This window comes from Podarcis liolepis (genome assembly GCF_965112155.1).
Source record: "Podarcis liolepis genome assembly, chromosome: 11".
Taxonomy (NCBI): domain Eukaryota; kingdom Metazoa; phylum Chordata; class Lepidosauria; order Squamata; family Lacertidae; genus Podarcis; species Podarcis liolepis.
In genome coordinates, this window is record NC_139565.1 from 32,222,388 (window position 1) to 32,245,318 (window position 22,931).

General features: G+C 42.2%; 1 long non-coding RNA gene across 5 annotated transcripts in view; it reads right to left on the reverse strand.

Annotated features, from left to right (window-relative positions):
• The window catches only part of LOC310688755, a 133,767-nt gene that overhangs the window by 65,929 nt on the left and 44,907 nt on the right, over nt 1-22,931 (reverse strand). For all 5 annotated transcript variants that reach the window (XR_014517144.1, XR_014517145.1, XR_014517146.1 and 2 more), the window contains one exon: nt 22,618-22,718. This is a non-coding gene — a long non-coding RNA (uncharacterized lncRNA). The remainder of the gene's footprint in view (nt 1-22,617; nt 22,719-22,931) is intronic.

The window sequence follows — 22,931 nt, forward strand, 5'->3', positions numbered from 1 at the left end:
GAGCTCACCCCGTCGCAGGGATTCAAACTTCCGACCTTCTGATCAGCAAGTCCTAGGCTCTGTGGTTTAACCCACACATACATACAATTATGAATCACCTCCGGAACTCATAATAATTTTTTGAAGGTGCCTACAGAGTGTGTGGGGACTGAGCCCTTTTCTCATCTGATCCCAGTTCTAAAGTGCAGCCCAATATCTGTCTGAACATACTCAAAGTATCTTCTTACTTTAGAATCCCTACTCTACCAGAACTGGAACAGCTGTTCATTACATTAGTGTCTGCAAGGAGTAATGGAAGGAGAAATAAAAGTATTTCATGTTTTTATATTGTGATTTCTATGTTCTAACTGCCCTAAGACCTGCAGGTACAGTGCAGTATACAAATAATAATAATAATAATAATAATAATAATAATAATAATAATAATGTAACATATAAAGGCCTGAACAACCTGACACCGGGTTACTAGAAAGACCAGCTGCCCCTATATGCTTAAGACTTAAGTGGTTCAGAAAGCCTTTTTTGATTGATTGATTGATTGATTGATTGATGATTAGAAAGTCACAAGTGCCTTCTTAAATTGCTGAATCATTGTGAGACTCTACATGCCCCTCTCCACATTTATGTGAAATTAGTGTTAACATATCAGGCCATCAGGGTTTTGTTTTGTTTCCCGCCCAAAAAAAAACTAAAATTGATTATTACTACTTGTTAGAATAATTTATAGGCTGAACCCTGTCACTAGTTTTCATATTGATTAAGGGGGAAAAAAGTAATTCAGTCTCAGTTGGATTCCTCCTGAACCCTTCCAACAACCAGCAAATTTAAGTGCTGGAATAAAATTTATTACCTGCTCATGAAACTGAACTACTGGTCTTAAAGTGTATTGTTGAGGCTTAAGTATCCCAATCCTAAACGCATTAACTTGAAAGCAAGCCCATATGACTCAATGGAATTCATTGAGTAAATAACTGATCCAGAGTGCACCTTGCTGCATTCATGGCATCCTGCCCCTCACCCTATGCCAGCTAAACAGCATTGCTCACCTATTGGAGCCGAGAGGCTGGTCTGAACCTCCTTCCTGCACAGTGACATCATCACAGTCATTAGTGCTATCAGAACAGACAACACTAATTATGCATTCAGTGCTGCTTGGGGATACATTGTGCACACTGCTCAGGTGTTGAATATGTGACATATGCAATTGGGGGAAGTGCTTAGACATCTGTTTCTGCATGCAGATCACTTCCACTATATCACAGTTTGTGCTTTAACGTGACTGTAGAATCACCAATAACCACCCAGATTTCTAGAGCTGATTTCTGTTGTAGTATTCTTGATTTATTTAACGAATTCGTAGGTCAACCTGTCAGTAAGTATCTCCACCCTAGCCAAGTAAATGTTGTTAGAATCGGAACCTTTCCCCTTCTTTTTGCGGTGAGGGGTGTCTTTCACATTATGACAATGAAACTTACATTGGAGAGAATGACAATACAATAGGAAAATTTGTAATTTCTGTTAGGTATCTTGCACTGGCAAGAGACGCGGGTAGTGCTGTGGGTTAAACCACAGAGCCTAGGACTTGCCGATCAGAAGGTCAGCGGTTCAAATCCCTGTGACGGGGTGAGCTCCCGTTGCTCAGTCCCAGCTCCTGCCAACCTAGCAGTTCAAAAGCACATCAAAGTGCAAGTAGATAAATAGGTACCACTCCAGCGGGAACGTAAACGGTGTTTCCGTGCGCTGCTCTGGTTCACCAGAAGTGGCTTAGTCATGCTGGCCACATGACCTGGAAGCTGTACGCTGGCTCCCTCGGCCACTAAAGCAAGATGAGCACCGCAACCCCAGAGTCGGTCACGACTGGACCTAATGGCCTGGGGTCCCTTTATCTATCTTGCACTGGCAGCATCCACACATTCTTAGGCTCTGAGAATCTCCTGTGAATGCAACTGGAGTGAAACCAGTATGGTCTTCTCCCCAGTTCATAATAATTCAGCTGGGCTACCGGCTGTCATAACATGAACAATGTCCCAGCAATTTGGGTGTCATGGGCTGAAACATTTTTGAACTACTTTAATCAGTTTACTGCATGTATCCTCAATGGACGCCTGGCATGGCAAACTGAAATTGAAAGTATGAAATTGAAAGTATGGGTGCAATCCCATCCAATGCAGCTTTAGCACCCTTGTGCAGAGGATTCTGCAGGTTCACTAGGATTACAGAGAGGATAGCATACATTCACAAGCTCGAAATCACCTACTTGTACACATGTACTCACACACTTCCCATATCCTCATCCATGCTCTGCACTCCGGGAAGGTTACTGTTGTGTTCTAGAGTGTAAATAAGCCATGCAGAGGGGAGACTAGCTATAGATGCACAGACCTCCTATTTCCCTTCATGACACCTGGTATTCCATAAATGTGTGCTCTCACACATGCAGAAAACAAGATTCTACCAAACCTGTGGGAACTCATGGTCTACTCACAATAGACTGGACATCTAATATTCAGCGCATATGCATTTTTCTACCCTGCATATTCTTACATTCTGACTCCTTTCTCTCTCCCCATTTTGAAGTACAGATGGAAAACTCAAATATCTGAATAACAGTGCAGTTAGCTCTTGCATCTTTCACACGCAAGTTCAGCATTGCATTTTTAAAATGCCAATCATTGCCAAGAATGGAGCCGCTGTTTCTTTTTCATAATTTCTTTAATTAAGGCTGAAGCTGCTTGTAATTATTGTGCAATGATGTTCCTATTTCATGAAACAGTTTCTTAGCTCACATGCCAAATTTATGTCCAACATGTGTAGAAGCACTGCTAAATATGCAATACAAGTAAGATAGTGTGATTGATTTTGTGATCGTAACACGTTTAAGTAGCTGGAGGAATCCACAGATCATATTCTTGGGAAACGTCTCTTAAATCCACATCTTCATTCACTCATTAGACAAATATACAGAGCAGCTTACAGCAATAAACATTGTATCTATAACAAAGCAGCAGTAGCAAGACTTGATTCTAAGGATGTCTTTGACCGAAAATAACTTGTTAAAAAATGCACTTCACAAATAAGTGCATGGGTGTAGTGCCCTGCCTTAGTACACTAAGGATTTGAATCTGGCACATTAAGGGAGACTGCCAGATCTCTCCCCAGTTCCTCACTGTGCAGAGATTTAAACCAGCATAGAAATAGGAGTGGAAGGAATGTAACACGGATTGATGGTTGAACAGAGGTGGATCCAGGTGTATATTTTTTCTAAAGGTGCTAAAGCATAATCCAGAAAAAGCTGAGCATGCTTAAATCCTGTTTAAGTAGGGTTTATGCAAATGATTTTGCAGTTAGATTCTTCTGGCTCTCATAAAATGTAAGCATGCATAACTCTCTTTTGACCACTTTGGGCATTTTGAAGAAGTGGCAGGAGAAGAGGAAGAGGGAGTCACATATTCATTCTCTGTCACTACTTTTCTGAGAACAAAAGAACATAAAGCAAAAAAGTGGAATCCTCCAAGCATCAGTATTGGGACCTGTGCCTTTAACCTGTTTGTAAAGGATCTAGAGTTAGGAGTGACCAGCTGGACCATAAAGAAGGTTGATCGCTGAAGAATTGATGCTTTTGAATTATGGTGCTGCAGGAGACTCTTGAAAGTCCCATGGACTGCAAGAAGATCAAACCTCTCCATTCTGAAGGAAATCAGCCCTGAGTGCTCACTGGAAGGACAGATCCTGAAGCTGAGGCTCCAATACATAGAATCATAGAATCATAGAGTTGGAAGAGACCACAAGGGCCATCGAGTCCAACCCCCTGCCAAGCAGGAAACACCATCAGAGCACTCCTGACATATGGTTGTCAAGCCTCTGCTTAAAGACCTCCAAAGTAGGAGACTCCACCACACTCCTTGGCAGCAAATTCCACTGTCGAACAGCTCTTACTGTCAGGAAGTTCTTCCTAATGTTTAGGTGGAATCTTCTTTCTTGTAGTTTGGATCCATTGCTCCGTGTCCGCTTCTCTGGAGCAGCAGAAAACAACCTTTCTCCCTCCTCTATGTGACATCCTTTTATATATTTGAACATGGCTATCATATCACCCCTTAACCTCCTCTTCTCCAGGCTAAACATGCCCAGCTCCCTTAGCCGTTCCTCATAAGGCATCGTTTCCAGGCCTTTGACCATTTTGGTTGCCCTCCTCTGGACACGTTCCAGTTTGTCAGTGTCCTTCTTGAATTGTGGTGCCCAGAACTGGACACAGTACTCCAGGTGAGGTCTGACCAGAGCAGAATACAGTGGCACTATTACTTCCCTTGATCTAGATGCTATACTCCTATTGATGCAGCCCAGAATTGCATTGGCTTTTTTAGCTGCCGCGTCACACTGTTGGCTCATGTCAAGTTTGTGGTCAACCAAGACTCCTAGATCCTTTTCACATGTACTGCTCTCAAGCCAGGTGTCCCCCATCTTGTATTTGTGCCTCTCATTTTTTTTGCCCAAGTGCAATACTTTACATTTCTCCCTGTTAAAATTCATCTTGTTTGTTTTGGCCCAGTTTTCTAATCTGTCAAGGTCGTTTTGAAGTGTGATCCTGTCCTCTGGGGTGTTAGCCACCCCTCCCAGTTTGGTGTCATCTGCAAATTTGATCAGGATGCCCTTGAGTCCATCATCCAAGTCATTGATAAAGATGTTGAATAAGACCGGGCCCAAGACAGAACCCTGTGGCACCCCACTAGTCACTCTTCTCCAGGATGAAGAGGAACCATTGATGAGCACCCTTTGGGTTCGGTCAGTCAGCCAGTTACAAATCCACTGAGTGGTAGCATAGTCAAGACCGCATTTTACCAGCTTCTTTACAAGAATATCATGAGGCACCTTGTCAAATGCCTTGCTGAAATCAAGGTAGGCTACATCCACTGCGTTCCCTTCATCTACCAGGCTTGTAATTCTGTCAAAAAACGAGATCAGGTTAGTCTGACATGACTTATTTTTCAGAAATCCATGCTGACTATTGGTGATCACAGCATTCCTTTCTAGGTGCTCACAGACTGTTTTCTTAATGATCTGCTCCAGAATCTTCCCTGGTATTGATGTCAGACTGACTGGGCGGTAATTATTTGGGTCCTCTCTTTTCCCCTTTTTGAAAATAGGGACAACATTTGCCCTCCTCCAGTCTGCCGGGACTTCGCCTGTTCTCCAGGAATTCTCAAAGATGACTGCCAGTGTTTGGCCACCTCATGAGAAGAGAAGACTCCCTGGAAAAAACCCTGATGTTGGGAAAGATTGAGGGCACAAGGAGAAGGGGATGACAGAAGACGAGATGGTTGGATAGTGTTCTCGAAGCTACCAGCATGAGTTTGACCAAACTGCGGGAGGCAGTGAAAGACAGGGGGCCTGGCGTGCTCTGGTCCATGGGGTCACGAAGAGTTGGACACGACTAAACAACAACAACAAGTAAGGTGACCAAGTTTGGTGATGGTACTAAATTGTTCAGGGTCATTAAAACAAAAGAGATTGTAAAGAGCTCCAAAAGGAGTTATCCAAATGGAGTGAATGGGCAGTAAAATGGCAAATAGAATTCAAGATAATCAAGTGTAAATGATGTATGTTGGGGCAAAAATAAATAAATAATAATAATTTCACGTATATGCTCATGGGGTCTGACCTGGAGGTGACAGACCAGGAATGAGACCTTGGGGTCATAGTAGATAGCTCTATGAAGATGTTGACCCAGTATGTGGTGGCTGTGAAAATGGCAGATTCCATGGTAGGGATGCCTAGGAAAAGAATTGAAAACAAAACTGCTAGTATCATATTGCCATTATGCAAATCTCTTGTTTGACCGCATTTGGTATATTGCGTACAGCTCTGTACACCTCAACTCAAAAATGATCTTGTATTGTAAAGTTGGATAAGGTTCAGGAAAAAGCAAACAAAATGACCTTTTGGCAACCTATGAAGACAGGTTGTAGGCGAGTAAGAGGCGACATGATAAAAGTTTATAAAATTGAGAAAGTGGGCAGAGAAAGCTTTCCTCCCTCTCTCATTACGCTGGAATTTGTGGACATCCAAGGACGCTGAATGCTGGAAGAGTCAGGAAAGATAAAAGAAAGTACTTTACACAGTTAAACTATTGAACTTGTTCCCACAGGAGGCAGTGATGACCACCAAGACATATGGCTTTAAAACAAGGATTAGGCAAATTCAAGGAGGAAAGTATAATAATAATAATAATAATAATAATAATAATAATAATAATAATATTTTTTATTTATACTCCGCCCTCCCCAGCCAGAGCTGTGCTCAGGGCGGCTAACACCAAATATAAATTGCAATAAAACGTAATAGAAAAAAGAAAAAAAAACCAGTTAATTAAAATATGGCTTAAAATACAGCTTAAAATGCAGCCTCATTTTAGTAGTAGCCCATAAATCAAGACCATAAAGGGAGGAAACCACAGATATTCACCCGAGCCAGCTATCCATGCTGGTCCTACACAGGCCAGCAAAAAGCCAAGAGAAAATTTATATACCAAATCCCATATAAGGGGTCAGAGTGAGTCCAAGCTGAAGGCCAGGAGGAACAGCTCCATCTTGCAGGCCCTGCGGAAAGATGTCAAATCCAACCAAGTTGGGGCCAGTGCTGAAAAGGCCCTAGCCCTAGTTGAGACCAATCTAACCTTCTTGAGGCTCAGGACCTCCAAAGTGTTGTTATTTATGGACCTTAAGGTCCTCCTCCGGGCATACCAGGAGAGGCGGTCCCGTAGGTATCAATGGCTACAAGCCACAATGTTTGTACTCTTTCTCCATGATCAGAGGCAATAATGCTTCTGAATGAAGAGAGAGGAGGCTTTTCTCTGCGGGATATGAGATTATATTATGAGGCATCTTGTCTGTACTGGTTGAAGGAGTGGCTGATGTTGAAAAATCCATATATTTTAGATTTTGAAGGTCAGGATAATAATTTTGGTTGGCATGCCCATCTGTGGTATGAAAAAAGTGAAAGTACACAAAGGATTTACAAACCATATAATCAGAAAAAACTTGGATGGTGTCTGGGATAAATACTAAAACTTATTGGAGACGAAAACACCACTCTGACTTTCAGCATTAGAACCATATATAATGGAAGGATGGGTAGCCTATAGATATGTATTAAGAGAGGAGGGAGGAGAATTAAAATTAGAAGAATTTAAAGAATTATCAGGAATGTTAGCAACATAGATGCAACCCAGATGGGTCACAGACTGGTAATTACAATTCAGATCCCCCCCCCCCCCGCATTGGGGTATAATATTAAACATTGTAAATCATAGTCTTGAAAATCAGAAACTGTATATGTCCTCCCAACATTCATTCATTCTTTATTTATTTATTATAACAATAATCCATTATTAGCATTTATATCCTGATTAGCATCAAAGCGGGGATAATTTGAAAGGAGAGCAGAAGGAAGGAGCATCACATTAGCTTCATCACTTCCCTGAAGTGGAAAAGATGCTTCTAACTCATCATAATTTAAGCAAGATAACAGCAAAAAAAAATCTCCCTGGCTTCTAATTTAGACTTTCCAGTAAAGCTCTTCTTGTCGCAATGTATAGCTTTCTTCCCTTTGATAAGGTCAGTTTGCCAAAAAGAACAAAGTGCACATGAGTAATACATTACTCAACCACTTGTATACATACATTTATTTTTCTTACCAGGTCTCACTATTCAGAAAGGTAAAGACATGGCACCATGATAAAAAGGGTCATTTAAAAGACTTCGCAGAGGCTCTGTACTGTGAAGGATTGAATTTTCACTTGAATGCCTACATTTCTACATTTCTTTCTTTGCAGAAATATTCTTGTTGAATGGCAGCCTCAGCCTAGAAGGTGGAGTTTTTATGTCACTGACCAGAATCTATAAAATATCTGTGCAAATTTGTCCCAGCAGAGGAGTAAAATTTAGTGAGAGATACAATAATATTCTAAACAAGCCCACCTGTCCTCCCTCCAAGGCTGGATTTAGATGAAGAGAGGCCCTAGGCCCTAGGCTACTCTGCTTGTGAGGTCCCTCTCCATCCCCCACCCTGACAACTAGAAGAAAATGGAAGAGTGTTATAAGCAAAATTGAATGAAGCCAAGGATGATGACGGGTATTTAAAATTCTGCAATTCACAATTTCTCCTCTAAAGGCCTTCACCCTGGCCGGGCCTTCACTTATAGTTAAATACCATGGTGATTTAAAAAAATTCTCCAATTCACAATTTCTCTTCTAAAGGACATATATTATTGTTAAATGCCATGGTGATTTTAAAAAATGCATAAAATTAATACTGAAAAACCTTTGCAAGGCCTGGCCTGGGTGGTCGTCCTCTTATATACCTGCTGGGAATGACAAGGCATCTGACCCTCACCTGAATCTCATAACTCTCCTGACAGGTGATTTGGTCTGCAGCCACGGTGTGGAAATAAAGGATGAGATTGCCCACCAGATACCAGGCACTCTACTATTCAAATTAGGTCCCAGTGTTTTTGTTACAATCCCTTTCTCAATGAAGTAATCAATTTTAATCTAGAATTTAAATTCTCAAAACATGCTTATTTGTTAATTCGAGCAAGTAAACTACTGCTCTCACTTCATTACAAACATTCTTTCTACCTGCAACACACTTGAGCAAACCTGCTCTTCTTCCTTTCAGATATTTTGTTGCCATTTGCAACTGTAGCTGCCTCTGATTAGTTATCATTTAACTCTTTGGGGAAAGAATTAGCATCACATGTCATGTGCATGGAAGTTGCCGAACCAATTAACCAACTAGAAGGATCACTGTTATTAGCACCAGTTTTCCTATAACTTGATATTGCTGGATAGTTTTGATGAACTGCAAAAGCATTTTTAGTTTGCTTTCTGTTGCCACCCTGGAACTTTTCTTTATTAGTGTCACTTTGTTTTGTATGATTCCTTGCAAATGAAGGAAAACAACTTTTCTGCTTGTATATGTTGATAATATAATTTTGGTTACTGAGAACAAACAAGATTGTACAAAAACAAGATTGGGCGCAGGCCTGGCCAGGACATAGGCGTCCTGACTGTGACAAAGGTAACCTGTGTGCTTGCTTGCTTGATTAACAGCTGTTGGGAACTTCAAGGTCCCTGCTCTCCCGTCTTATGGTCTTTGTACTGGACCTGGAGACTTCAATAGAGAGCATTCCATGTCAAGAAGGAGGGTAAGTGGGCACCCTATCAAATGACAGGGCAGGAGCTACACAGAGCAGAGCCTTTTCACTGATGGTTTCCATTGTATGCCTCGCTCTTCCCAGACCTGCTCTCTTTTGGCCTGTATTTTGGAGCTTTATAATTTTGGAAGACTTTGGAAGAACTGGTTGACAAGTCTTATCAGTTGCTGACATATGAGTGGATTTTATTTGCTGCTATTCTGTGCTTCTGGTGCACCAGGGTTAACACCAGCATAATAGAGTTGGCCAGGATGCCAGAAGGGATACAATTTACGAGCTTTCTCCATTATCTGCACAGCAGGGGGTGCTCAGTCAACAATGCAAAGGCTGAGCTGAAGCTTTCCCTGCTGGTTACCTGCTTTCAGTAGTAGGGGTCGCTGTTTGGTAATACCCCATTGGTTAGCTGTCAGATTCTAGAGCTCCCTATTGATGACTCTCAGGTAATTCACAAAATACAAAGTCCATTCATAAAACACAGTGTTCATTCATAAAGCAGTAACATAAATCTCCATTGCTATATATTGGGTGTATATTTCAGCAGTTGAACGTACAGGTTTATGGCCATGCTGTAGTGTAGTGCTTATACAACTGTGAATAAAAGGTGGCTGGGCTCATTGTCTCAGGGTTTGGGGGGGTGACGAAACTGATTTCCAATAAGTGCCCCCCTTTATTTCCATAACAAGCCCTTGAGTCTGTACTCTGAATAGTGACACCAGGGACCTAGAAGGTTCAGGGCTTGTCAGTCAAACCCCTGCACAGTCTCATCAGGGCTAACCTTAAGGCAATTGGAGCAATTTGGCCCCGCGTGCTGCCCCTAAGCCCCCCCCCCCGCAACAGGGCAGTCTAGATGGATTTTATTTGCAGACTTTGGCTGTGAACTGGGGCCCTATAAAAAAAAAAATCAAGTTGTGCCCCACTGCTTTAAATTGGCCCCACTGGCTAGCCCTGAGTCTCATTGTTGCTGGGCCTGAGTTGCCCTGCCCTTACATGAAGTCTTGGGTTTGCAGTTTTGGGAGAGGGGAGACTGCCCGCTGGGGAACACGCAAGCTGGCGAGGCCCCCTGTATTTACTTACTTAGCCTATACATAAATCCGGTACTGACTCCCTCCCCCCTTTTTTCTTTTTTGGTATTTATGTGCAGGGCTCTTTAAGGATTTTTGACATTGCTCCTTGAAAAAAACAGTCCAATCTTTTAAGAAATGAATGTATAATGAATTGGCGGAAAAAATGCTGAAAATAACTTTTCCTAAGAAACCAGAAGTTTTTCTTTTAGGAATTCTAAGTGTGGAGATCCCGAAGGAACAGATGATACTATTTATATACACAACCACAGCTGCCTGGATTCTATCCCAGAGGTGGAAAGAAGGCACAATTCTGACCAAGGAAGAGTGGCAGATAAAATTGATGAACTATGCTGAAATGGCAAAACTTACAGGAAGAATTAGAAACCAGGAAGAGGCAGATTTTAATAAAGAATGGGGAAATGTCATAATTTATTTGAAAAATTATTGTAAACAATTACATTCATTGGTAGATTTGACAGAAAACTTGCAGCAAAAATTTGAACTATGGATTGGCAAAGGATTTATAACAATAGAGTTACGGAAGAGTTGCAGAGGGGAAATCATTATATGAGGATCCACTAAGGGGGAGGGAAATCAAAGGGGATTTCATGCATGTAAAATTGAAAATGCAAAAGTAAATTATAAAAAATGAAAAATATATATTTAAAGCATCAATTGCATCCTTTCAGAGAACATGTGGAAGGATAATAATAATACTAACAACAACAACAACAACAACAATACCCTGCCTATCTGGCTGGGTTTTCCCAGCCACTCTGGGTGGCTTACAACTCACAGGGCATCTGCTGTGCATGTAAAATGTTCCACCCCAGGAACCTCCACACTGGGCTGAGAATGTCCCTTGAAACCCTGGACAAGGGTAGGTTTGACTTGCTGTAAGGTCCCTATTGTTGAAAACTAGCAAAGCAAGAAGAAAGGGTCTAGCCAGCTCTCTGTTTACTCTTGTTTGTTTTTTTATGAAGTGGTTAAGGTTTGGGGACACAGATGGAATCTCCCATTTGATGTGGTGCCATCAATTTTAGCATCTCATTATACTCCACAAGCAGGACCTGCAAACAAATGTTGCGCTGTAGCCTTCCTCTCTAAAGGAAGCCAGCCGGCCATTCCAACTTACCCTTGCCCACCACCACATCCTGTCCTCTTTACCTTTCAAGCAGTCAGCATTCCGTGGCCACCAAGCATGTTTATTCCTCATTTAGGCTAAGCTAGGGTTAACAGAGGGCCCACGTCTCTTTTCCCCTGTCCTCCTTCCTCTTTCCTTCTTTTACTTTCACATTCTCTCATTTCCTTAGACTGCTGAAATTAATCTATCCCCATCATTTCTTTATTTTTTAAACATTTTGATGCTAATGTATGTCTTTGTCTTGTTGGTTTTTGCTACGCTGCTCCATTATTTGTTACTGCCACTCCATTATGGTTGGGGGGACATCCATTTATTCATGGAAGCTAGCACTTTTCTAAAGAAGGTGTCATTAGAGACTCAAAGTAAACTGTCTGTATTTATTGCTCATCATTCTACTAGCTGGATTCTTCTTTAGCCTCAAAGTCCTAGGGTCCAATTATCCTGTCACTTACATGCTTGCGAACCTAAACCTTTGAAATGGCACCAAGTCCGTACTTTGATTCATTCATGTCATTGCCTTTTAAAATATGTACCGTGTATTTCTAAATGGGGGCACACTTGATTCATTAGTCATATTCTTTTTGATGATTGTTTGTATTTCCGTTGCATTTAGATGCCTTAATCCAGATGAAAGGCTTATTCTGCTCAGTACAATGAGCATATACATAACAGAACACTTACACTAGTATGATCCTACTCCCAAATGAAGCAGGAGAAGATTTGAAGATTACGAGGCAGTTCGCTGAACACTTAAAACACTTACAACAGTGTGGCCTAATTGCTCCTACAAACTATGTACTCCAGATACGCTGAAGTACCAATGATTACAGTATGACAATGATAGGGTATGTGGCTTGAGGGTTGGGCCTTTGTAAATCCTGACCTGGAAAACTCAAATCCTTTAAAAATGATGGTATAAATGAGGGGTGTGAGTGGTCTGTGTTGTGTATGAATTGCATTTAGGTGAATGCTTTGTGTATGAGGGTGGGTCAAAGGGTTGTTTGCATGGTGTGACTTTGGTGTGGGGGACTAGACAGTGTAACAGCTATGCATGCCTGAAATGCAGATTCGGGAAAGTGCTGGAAGTGAGTTTATATGGGAGACAGAATGGATATAGACAAGGTATTACAAAGAACTTCCCCCTCCCAAAATACGTAAGTAAATCCCACACCCACCGTTTTTATGTGAATTGTGCATATTTAATCTAAATTTCATGAGAGTATTTGTGCCTTTTATATAAAATGCTGCAGATACAGACTTGGGGAGTCATATTATACCCACTTACCTGGGGGTAAGCCCCACTGAACACAGTGGGGGTTACTTCAGAGTAAATATATATAGGATTGCACTGTAAATCAGTTAAACTCAGTTTAACTAAATTTCAATGGGAGAAATCAGACACGGCCTAACTCAAATTCTGTTGAACTAATTGCAATGAATTTAGTCTGAATCTAACCCAGAATTGTCAGTGGCCTATACAGTGGTACCTCAGGTTAAGTACTTAATTTGTTCCGGAGGTCTGTACTTAACCTGAAACTGTTCTTAACCTGAAGCACCACTTTAGCTAATGGGGCCTCCCGCTGCTGTTGTGCTGCTGGAGCACGATTTCTGTTCTCATCCTGAAGCAAAGTTCTTAACCTGAAGCACTATTTCTGGGTTAGCAGAGTCTGTAACCTGAAGCGTATGTAACATGAAGCGTATGTAACCTGAGGTACCACTGTACTGATATTGGTCTTCCTTGCAGGGCTGCTGAAACGATTACTAAAATAATGACTGGCATCCAGACTTCACTTACACCAAAAGAAGGAGAGACAGGTGACACTAACTGATTCCCATTCCCCCTGCAGCACTTTCTCCTCTATAAAAATATTCTCCAGAGGGTTGGGAAATAATCCAGAACAGTCTGGACTGCCCAGAGGGGGAGGAATCACTAGAAGTCACTTTCCAATTTTCGTCAGGAGGGCTCCTCCACTGAATGAAAAGCCATTTGTGGAGGCCAAAGGATGGATGCAACCCAATGTATCTGAAGAACTTTTTTCAGATAAAATATATTAAAATATTCATTGTTGTGATTATCAGAATAGCTAGTGTTCCATGAGTTTTTGTCACAGTCTATCCATTTGCCTTCCCAAACTGGTAGGCTAAAGGTCAAGAGACACGTACATCACCTTACTTCCTCTGTGTGATCATTTCATGGGTTTGGAGTTGTAGCTCTTTGGTGTGCCTGTTTCTTAATGGTGCTCAGTATGAATGACACACTTTATCCCCATGGTCCCTGCCAGGCCTAGATGAACTTTGGAACCCGTACTGAAATTTTTCAAGTGACGATGTTGATTCTCTGCAATGATAGCTGCAGCTTAGTGCATCTTGCTACATATTTGCCTTTCTGTTCATATTTTCTTGTTTATTTAGTCATTTACTTCACTTCCTCCATTCTGCCTTCTCTCTCGCTCTACGTTTGTTTACATTCCCATTACAAGGCTCCCCTGCTTCTCCAGCTCCTGCTTGTTTTTGCAGTCACATCTTTCTACACTCTGTGCTCTGCTAATATTTATTTCTTGACCACACCATCTCCTTTTATAATATTTTATAATATAATAATCTCCTATTATTATTATTATTATTATTATTATTATTATTATTATTATTATCGCATACAAATAGGCTTGGGCTCTCTCTAGCATCATGCCTCTTATAGCTGCATAGTTTCTCCACACATTTACTGCTTTGGCCATTTTGACCATCACATCAGCAATATGATGCAATTCTCACTGTACTGTGTTTATTATGACCCTTCCCTCTTTTAGCATTTCTCTCTGTGTGTGTGTGTGTGTTACACAGCATGCCGCAATATTAATTACTGTACTTGGACCAGTTTTCAATGGACTGTTTGGCACACACACAAGTATTGGCTCTAAAAGGACATTCCAGTACATTGCCATCTGGATCCTAGATATTTGTGTAGCTGCTGTGTTTAGCAGAGGGTGGCATGTGTAGACATAGCTACAAATGTCAGTGTCCAAGTCAACTCTGGTATGTCTCAGTTAGTAGAAATTATATAAGGTGGTTTCAGAGAAGCTGGAACTGTGATGTTCTAAAGGTCTGTAGGATAGAAAGATAGTCATCTCTACCTAGTCCCTAGCATATTACCTCTGCACATAAAATTAAGGCAGGGGTCAGCAACCTTTTTCAGCTGTGGGCTGGTCCACTACCCCTCAGACCATGTGGTGGGCCAGACTATATTTTTTGGGGGGAAATGAACAAATTTCTATGCCCCACAAATAACCCAGAGATGCATTTTAAATAAAAGGACACATTCTACTCATGTAAAAACACGCTGATTCCCGGACCGTCCACAGGCAGGATTGAGAAGGCGATTGGGCTGCATCTGGCCCATGGGTCTTAGGTTGCCCACCCCTGAATTAAGGCAAGCACATCCCTAGTGACATTTTTTTAAGGTAGCGCGTCTCTCTCTAAGCCAGCAGTTGCCACACTTAGCAACAGTATTGGTCTTCCTCTTTGAGGAGGGATGTGAATATTTTCCGTTCCTGGTATTTTTTTCTTACACTCTTGCACAAACACTAATTCAAACTATTGATTTGCTGCTATGTTCATTCCCAGGTTATTTTTTATTACTGGGGTTCTTTTTATCACTGAGGAGTGTGATTTGTAATTTTAGCTTCTAGGCTACTTAATATGCAGCATGTACAAATGGATAATCCAAAATATTTGGGGATTCAGAGGTCTGCCGAAATTGATGTGCAGCTGTCATGGGGTTTCACAACTATCAAGTTGTATGGACTTGGGAGTCTAGTGCTGCAGACCTTGGAAGCCAGATGTTGCTGCCCCTTGTGGTAAACACAAGAAGAGCTTGAGGAATCATGCCAGCGGCCCATCTTGTTCTGCATCTTTTTCTCACAGTGGCCAACCAGATGACTGTGGGATAAGTAGTACCTTATAACAAAGTACATATGCATTTTGGGTAAAGTGTGAAGCTGGCACTGGAAATGCAGTGAGCACGCAGTAAACAGGAATGTGAACACAGAAGAAATCTTGTTTCACTGCAGAGCCCTGCTTCCCTTCTGATGGAATGAAAAGAGCATGGGATGGTCCCTGCATGCCTCATCTGAGTGCTTACATGCAAGTGTGTTGAATACCCAAATAACTATTTAGAGAAATGTCAACCCCAAGGTACTCCACACGATCAGTGAATACAAACCCAGCATGGTGCTGTTGGGTCAAAATTCCATGGTCTCACTCAGCAGAAAGAGCAGAGGGTCCCCTAGTCAGAGGTGGCTGGTGCACATTGAGACTGGTGGGGTGAAAGGTAGGGAGGCCAACACTAGGTGGAGCCAGAGCCAATGACAGGCACGGCCAACTAATTTTCATCCCCATCCTCCTTTGTTCTACAAGGGCAGCACTGACAGGCAGTGACACCCCCTGGACAGGATGTAAGTAAGCAGGCAAGTGGTGGGGCTGGCTGAAGACAGACTGAAGTCGGTGGGGCAATGCCCAGTGGTGAAGCTGCATGCTCTGGTACTGGGGGCGGAGAGCAGGTGGGGGCATGGCTGGTACATGTCCCGGGGACATGACATGCGTCTGGGGGCATGACACGTCACCCACGGGGGCGTGGTGTGGCATGCCATCTGCAGGGGTGTGGCATGGATCCCAGGGGCATGACGTGCTGCCCACGGGGGCATGGTGTGTGTCCTGAGGGCGTGGGGGGTTGCCCACGCAGGCATGGCGCCCAGCGCAGTGGAGGCACAATGGGAGTGTGTGGCATGTGGCTGTGCGTGGTGTGTGTTCGGGGGACAGCCACGATGGTATCTCCCTCCCCAATGGTGCAGGGGGCGGTGCGCTCCCCCCGCCCCGCCCCACTTTCCTCCAGTGGCGTAGCGTGGGTTGTCAGCACCCGGGGCAAGGCAAGTAATTTGCGCCCCCTAACCCATGGATTTGCGCCCCCTAACCCATGGATTTGCGCCCCCTAACCCTAACCCCCAGATGTTGCGCCCGGTGCGGCCGCCCCCCCCTGCACCCCCCACGCTACACCACTGCTTTCCTTCACCAGTGGGAATGCCCCATAAGCCCCAATGGATGCTGAGCAAAATTTTGGACCTCCAGACTATAAATCCGAGAAGAAGTCAAATGAGGTTTCTCCTGGCAGATTGGGACAAAGATATCACTGCCTTAGTAGCTTCTTTTTTAGCCACAATTTTACCAGAAAGGGTTCCCAATGAACCATCCTTTCAGGGAACAGACAGGGCAAAGCAGAATATCTAAGTGCACACCATCACAGTGTGACCTTATTACCCTCGACAGCTTCACCCTTGTCCTTTTAATTATCCCAGTGACTTGAAATGTTTTATACTGTGATACCAATAAAGGCATTTGATTTGATTTGCCCCAATGAATTAGCCTTCACTGCCCCTAATGAAGCAGGGCTGGTGTGCCACATTTTGAAGCAACACACATACCTACCATCTGAAACGGGCCCTCTCAAAGACCAGGATAGTCTAATATTACTGAAGTGCACCACTGGATCCAGAGCCCATTTGCACAAAGATATCCTCTTTCCGTCTTCAGAAATGCCCCTGCCCTGTTATAGAAAAGAATGATGTGGCTTCTCTCCCATTGGGTTGGGCCCTTTCAATTCATAACCAGAGTGATTAAGATTGATCGCTAACTCTTGTGTTTTCTTACTGAAGTCAGCAGATCATCATGGATGCCCCCATTCAAGTGAATCACACCCTTAAGTGCTTTTGAAAATGTCATCCGCTCACTGTAAATGCAATTGCTGTGCCAATGTTCTTTTATAGAGCCCATTTCCAACCAGGGGCTGTGCTGTATTTTAAAAATGTGGTTGGCCAACCTAGGAACTTTACAGTACCCTGCATTTCTCATTATACTTCACCACCACCTGACTCCCAAATCTGAGAACATATCCACATACATTAGCAAGGGAGCATCCTTAAATAAGCATTGTTGCTGTACAGTTAACCGCCGTTATTTGCTGTTCTGGGTGAAAACAAAAGATTCTGGCATTATTTTTCATATAGCACCATGTGTAGAAATGAAAGCACATGCTGACTTTGTAACAGCAACAATTGAAATAAATAGTATGAGAAAATGAGTGTTGACAGGAGAGCATCTTGTTCTTGTTAAATATAACACAGTAAACCACTTTGGCAAAATATTTCTCTGTCTCTCTCTCGTTTGGTCGCCCTCCAATTTGCTTCCTGAAAAGTTTAGTTAAGAGAGTGAATGCAGCTGAGAAATAGTGGCTGTTTTGTGCGTAATGTCATAGGCAGTAGCTCATTTTCAACATTGCACTTACATTTCCAAATATTCTGGGCTGGTATTATGAACCTCAATGTGTTATGTAGCTTGATCATTGCGGTCCATGCCAGTAAAAGATCAAGATTCACCTGCTGCAAACCAGCATGGAGCCCGGCATGCTTGAGCCCCATGGATTAAATGGGGTTTAAATGCACATTATAGTGCACTGTGTTATGGCCATTAAGCTGCTAGATCTTAAGACTTCAGCAAAGCTATACATTTCATTCCCTTCAATAACTGTTGTGGTTCAGATTCAAGTTTTAAAATCACATTACCTTCATTTCTTCATGACAAAATATTCCATCATGGACTAAGTGTCATGGCATAACAATGATTCCTAGAGGTCAACCCTATAAAAGTATAGATAGCTGTCTTTCTTCTTCTTCTTCTTCTTCTTCTTCTTCTTCTTCTTCTTCTTCTTCTTCTCCTCCTCCTCCTCCTCCTCCTCCTCCTCCTCCTCCTCCTCCTCCTCCTTGTACTGGAACCCAAAACATTGCATATATGGAGACAAAGCTTCTCTTGATTTTATACACACTAAAGCAGGAGTAGCCAGTGTGGTTCCCTCCTTACATTTGTTATTGGGTTGCAGCTCCCATTAGCCCCAGCCAGCATGGTCAATGGCAATGAGAGTGGTAGCCCAAAAATATCTAGGGAGCACCACATTGGCTACACCTGCAAATATCAACTTGATGGGGGAGTCTGTGTCTTTCAACATAAGTTTTCAGGGAACTATAAAAGACTAGTTGTGCTTGTGGAGGGAGGTGTTATTACAGCTCTAACCTATAATCTTACAGGCACCTAGATTATGAATGGCCGCTTACCGTCTTGTCGGTGAGCAGTGGTTGTGACTTGATGTGACGTTCTACTTAGTTGATTGGAATCCACGTTTTTCCTCTCCTAACGCTAAGGACAATAGCCTGAATGAGGAATGTGGACACAGCTTTACCACAAAGTTCATGACTTAATAATGAAAGAAGATTGCTGGGAATTTCAGGAAATCCTAAAACAGGACTGAATGTAATCTAGTTCCCTCCCCCTAATCCAAAACAGGCTATTCCATGAATTAACAACGCACATGCACACCACACATTAACCACACTGCAGGCTAACTCACACACATCCCCCAGTCTATAGTCTAGAATAGGAAATGATCCCTCAGACAAAAGGTGCGGCTATGATTTAAAAGAATAATATAGTAAAACAATGAAGTAATGATACAGTTTAGTCAACAGCTTTGTGCATTTTCACTTAAATGTGGATGAAATGTTATCGGAGCAACATTAATAGCAGCTCAGCAGATAGGATGGGAGTTGGGTAATCCTTAGCAATAAAAGGAAATGAGGGCAACCCAACAGCTAATTGAAATTTAATTTAATTCTTTGATTTATTTGCTTTGTCACTGGTGGGTCATCGATACAGCATGACTTATGATATTTTTGTAGGCATCCCCATAAGTTAGCAGGTCAGCTTACTGTCATTCTGAGCTAATGGGAAGAATAATTCCACAATTCCCTGTGGCACCACATTTAGCAAAATGAATCACATACTGCTTCTTCCCCCTCCCCCCTCTAAATTGTAGTTCATCAAGTGATTTATTTATGGAGCAATGTATAGTGAGTAAACAAATGCATTCACATTATTATCCCAGCGACCTTCAAATGTATTTAAAGCATGCGTATAAACATCTACCTTTCCCCTTTTCAGTTTTAAAATATTTATTTAGGGAAGGAGACAGAGAGAATCAATGTCTCCCTTGTATGTTTAAGAAAACCGACAATAGTTCTGGAAAATAAAAGGGAGCTGTATAGCTGGGTGTTTAGCAAGAAGTGATTTACATACTGGAGAAGATCTTTCATGAATTACATGGACAAAGGAGAAGAGGGGAGGGGGGAGGGGGAGCTTGCAATGGCTCTATACCACTGTGCATGTTGATGAATCCCTGGCACATGTTAATTAATGCCCTATTGTGCTTGGCAGCTTACCAAGGACTGTGACTGCAGACAGAATGATCCTTTCGACTAACGGAGGCTTAGTACATATATTGAAAAGGAAGGGGGGAGAGATTTGTATTTATACAAGCTGTGAATTTTCCTTAGGAATAAGCCTTTTTGCTTTTAGTGCAATTAACGGCGACGAGCTGCCATCTATCACAATATTTTAACATTACTAAAATAAAACCCTACAAAGCGTGCTCAAAATCAGTACCAGACCATGAGTGGGAAACGGTCAGCAAACATGTTCTGCCTTACACGCACGTCTAGATGCAGATACGTCCACAAAGGAATGGCTATCTGGTGCAAAGTGATTCAGCAATGGGGCATCTGATGTTGCAAAGTAACAATTCCAGGATATTTGTTCAGATTATAAGCAGATGCATTTAATTCTGTAGGATGTGTTTTCCCTTCCTTCCTTCCTTCCTTCCTTCCTTCCTTCCTTCCTTCCTTCCTTCCTTCCTTCCTTTCTCCTTGTAAATATCAGGGGGAGATTATGATAGAAAAGCTCTCTGAATAAAATTAATCATTGGGGAAGAAGATACACTGCAATTTTATTTAAATCACATATTAGTAAATTTTAGAAAGGGTGAATTTGAAATTATTATTAGAAGCAGAATTCTAACCCTGGGAATTATTTTTACGCAGTGTGGAATACAAATACACTTCCCAGACAATGAATTCAAGCAAAACATTGGGGCGGGGGGGGGGGATATTGACTACACAGTGAACTGCCAACTAATGAGCCACATGTCCATAATAAGATGCTGGCATCACTATATGGACAATACAAAATCAACATATTTTGAGAACTTTGCAAATAGTTGCAGGATAATGTGAACAGAAGGGGGGGCAGTAAAGGGGGGAAAAGACCATCCATCCCATTGATTACTATGTTATGTCAAAGGACATTCATTTAAGGAAAATTTAGTGCCGCTAACTGCTGTAACTGTATGAGGTTATGCATTCGGAAACAGTATAACTATTATCAATTGTGCACCTAGTCCACCAAGGTGATATAATACAGTATATCATTTTATTTCTCTCAGCTCTTCAGACAAAAATATGTGTGGCAAAAAAATGCTTGAAAAGGAAACATTATCTGGAGCAATCATAGTTTTTAGCCCATTTCAAAGATGTTTTAAACTGAAACCGATTAATGCCCATATTGTCACATTATATTTTGTCTTACCCAGGAGCTATTTGTGGACAAACTGCAAGGAGGAGACCGGAATGCAAAATGAAGATTCCTCCCTAATCTTCAACGCATTGCCTTTATAGTGTAAGCATGGCTTTCCCCATTTGTCCCCCAAGAAGGACACCCCCCTTATGGACACATTTCCACTGGGCAAAGGAACTGTAGCACTGTGACTGTGCACCAGGTTTTTGTATTAAAGGTGCTAAATTCAATCCCAGGCACCCTTAGTTTATGACACAGACAGGAGGGCTAGGGAAGATTAAAAGGTTTAAGTGAGCCAGAGGAACCAGTGATCTCAGATGGTGCTGTACGTGTATGTGGCTGTATGTGTGTGTGCACTATTAAAAAAATTGGGGACATGTACATGGCCATTTACTTAAAAATCAGCTTTGTAGATTTCAGTGCAAGCTTTTCCCAAGTGTGCCAACTTCAACAAGTTGTGACACCAACATAGGAGTTTACAATCAGAGCAAGGTTTACTTATCTATTTGTTGCACTTCTTAACCACCTTTCACAAATGAATCTCCATGTGGTTTACAAACAAGTCAACAAAATACAGATTAAAAATATAACCTATCATTGAAATAGCAATCTAAACTTCAGAACAAGAAAAAGTAGCAACAAATAGAGATTTAACTATATATAGATACAGCAGCAGACATATTACTCCCCCAACTGCAGAACCTTGGAGAGTGCAATCAGCACCACCGATAGCCTGGTTGAAGAAGTCTGTTTTGACTTGGCACCAGAGGACCATCAGTGTAGAGACCAGCTGAGCTTCTAGGGAGATTGAATTTCATTCTGGGGGCACCACTTCTGAAAATGAGCCCAATCCCATGTTAGTGTATTGTGAATCATTCTCACCAACAGGACAACAAGAAGGGTCTCTTCTGCCCATTTTAGGACCCATGTTACTTGGTAAAGCAAAAGACACGCCAATGGATAATGAAGTCCCAAGTTGTTGAGTGCTTTGTCAACATTAACATCTTAATTGTGGCCTGGTGACACATAAAATATCCAGTGCAGACCACACAAAATAGGTGTACCATGATTTTTCACAGATAATTCAGACAGCATCCTAGCAGTAGCATTCTGCACATACTGAAGTTTCTAGATGGTCTTTAAGACATTACAGTAATTAAGATATTACAATACCATAACATGCAACTAGACTGACTCTCTCTCTCTCTCTCTCTCTCTCTCTCTCTCTCTCTCTCTCTCTCTCTCGGAATAACTGTAGCTGGTAAACTAGGCAGAGCTGCTCAAAGGCTCTCCTAGCCACCTAAGCCACTTGGCTTCCACTGACAATGATAGATAAAGGAAGACCACTGGGTTTTGAACCTGCTCCTTAAGGGGGGGTTAGGCCCCATCTAGAGCAGGCCACTTCAAAAACTGTCAGGATTCAGCTTCATCCAGTCCCTTACTATCTTGAAGCACTGCCACAGCCTCATCTGTTTCAGAGGGCCAGGTTGGGTGTTGTCTGCTTACTGGTGACACTATGCCCCAAATAACCTGGTGAAGGTGCCTGATGGCCTCATATGTCTATAGCAACAGCATGGGAGGCAGAATAGTGACATACCCCCTAGTTGTGTTGCAAGGTCACAATACCCCCCCCCCATATCAGACTGTGTAAGTGGTGCTGGTGGTGGAGTAGAACCACTGAAAAACCATACCTCCAACTCCCAACCTGTAGAGCTTCTCCATATCTCCTGTGATACAAGTAATCTTGCAAAAAGGAGAGAGAGGAAAGAATCTGTTCTGGCTGCAGCTTTTCCTAGAGGTGGGAAGAGAAGAGAAATAGGTGTTGGCCCAAGTGTTGAAGCCATATTGCTACACCAGCATCCTCCTGCCATCCTGTTTGCTTAGTTGCTGTCCTTCCATCCACAGAGAGCTTGGACTGAGGAAGGGAGACCCTGACATGCATTGGAAATTGCTCAACCAACTGATTGTGGAAAAACTTACAATTCCACCAAAGTGCTTAAATCAA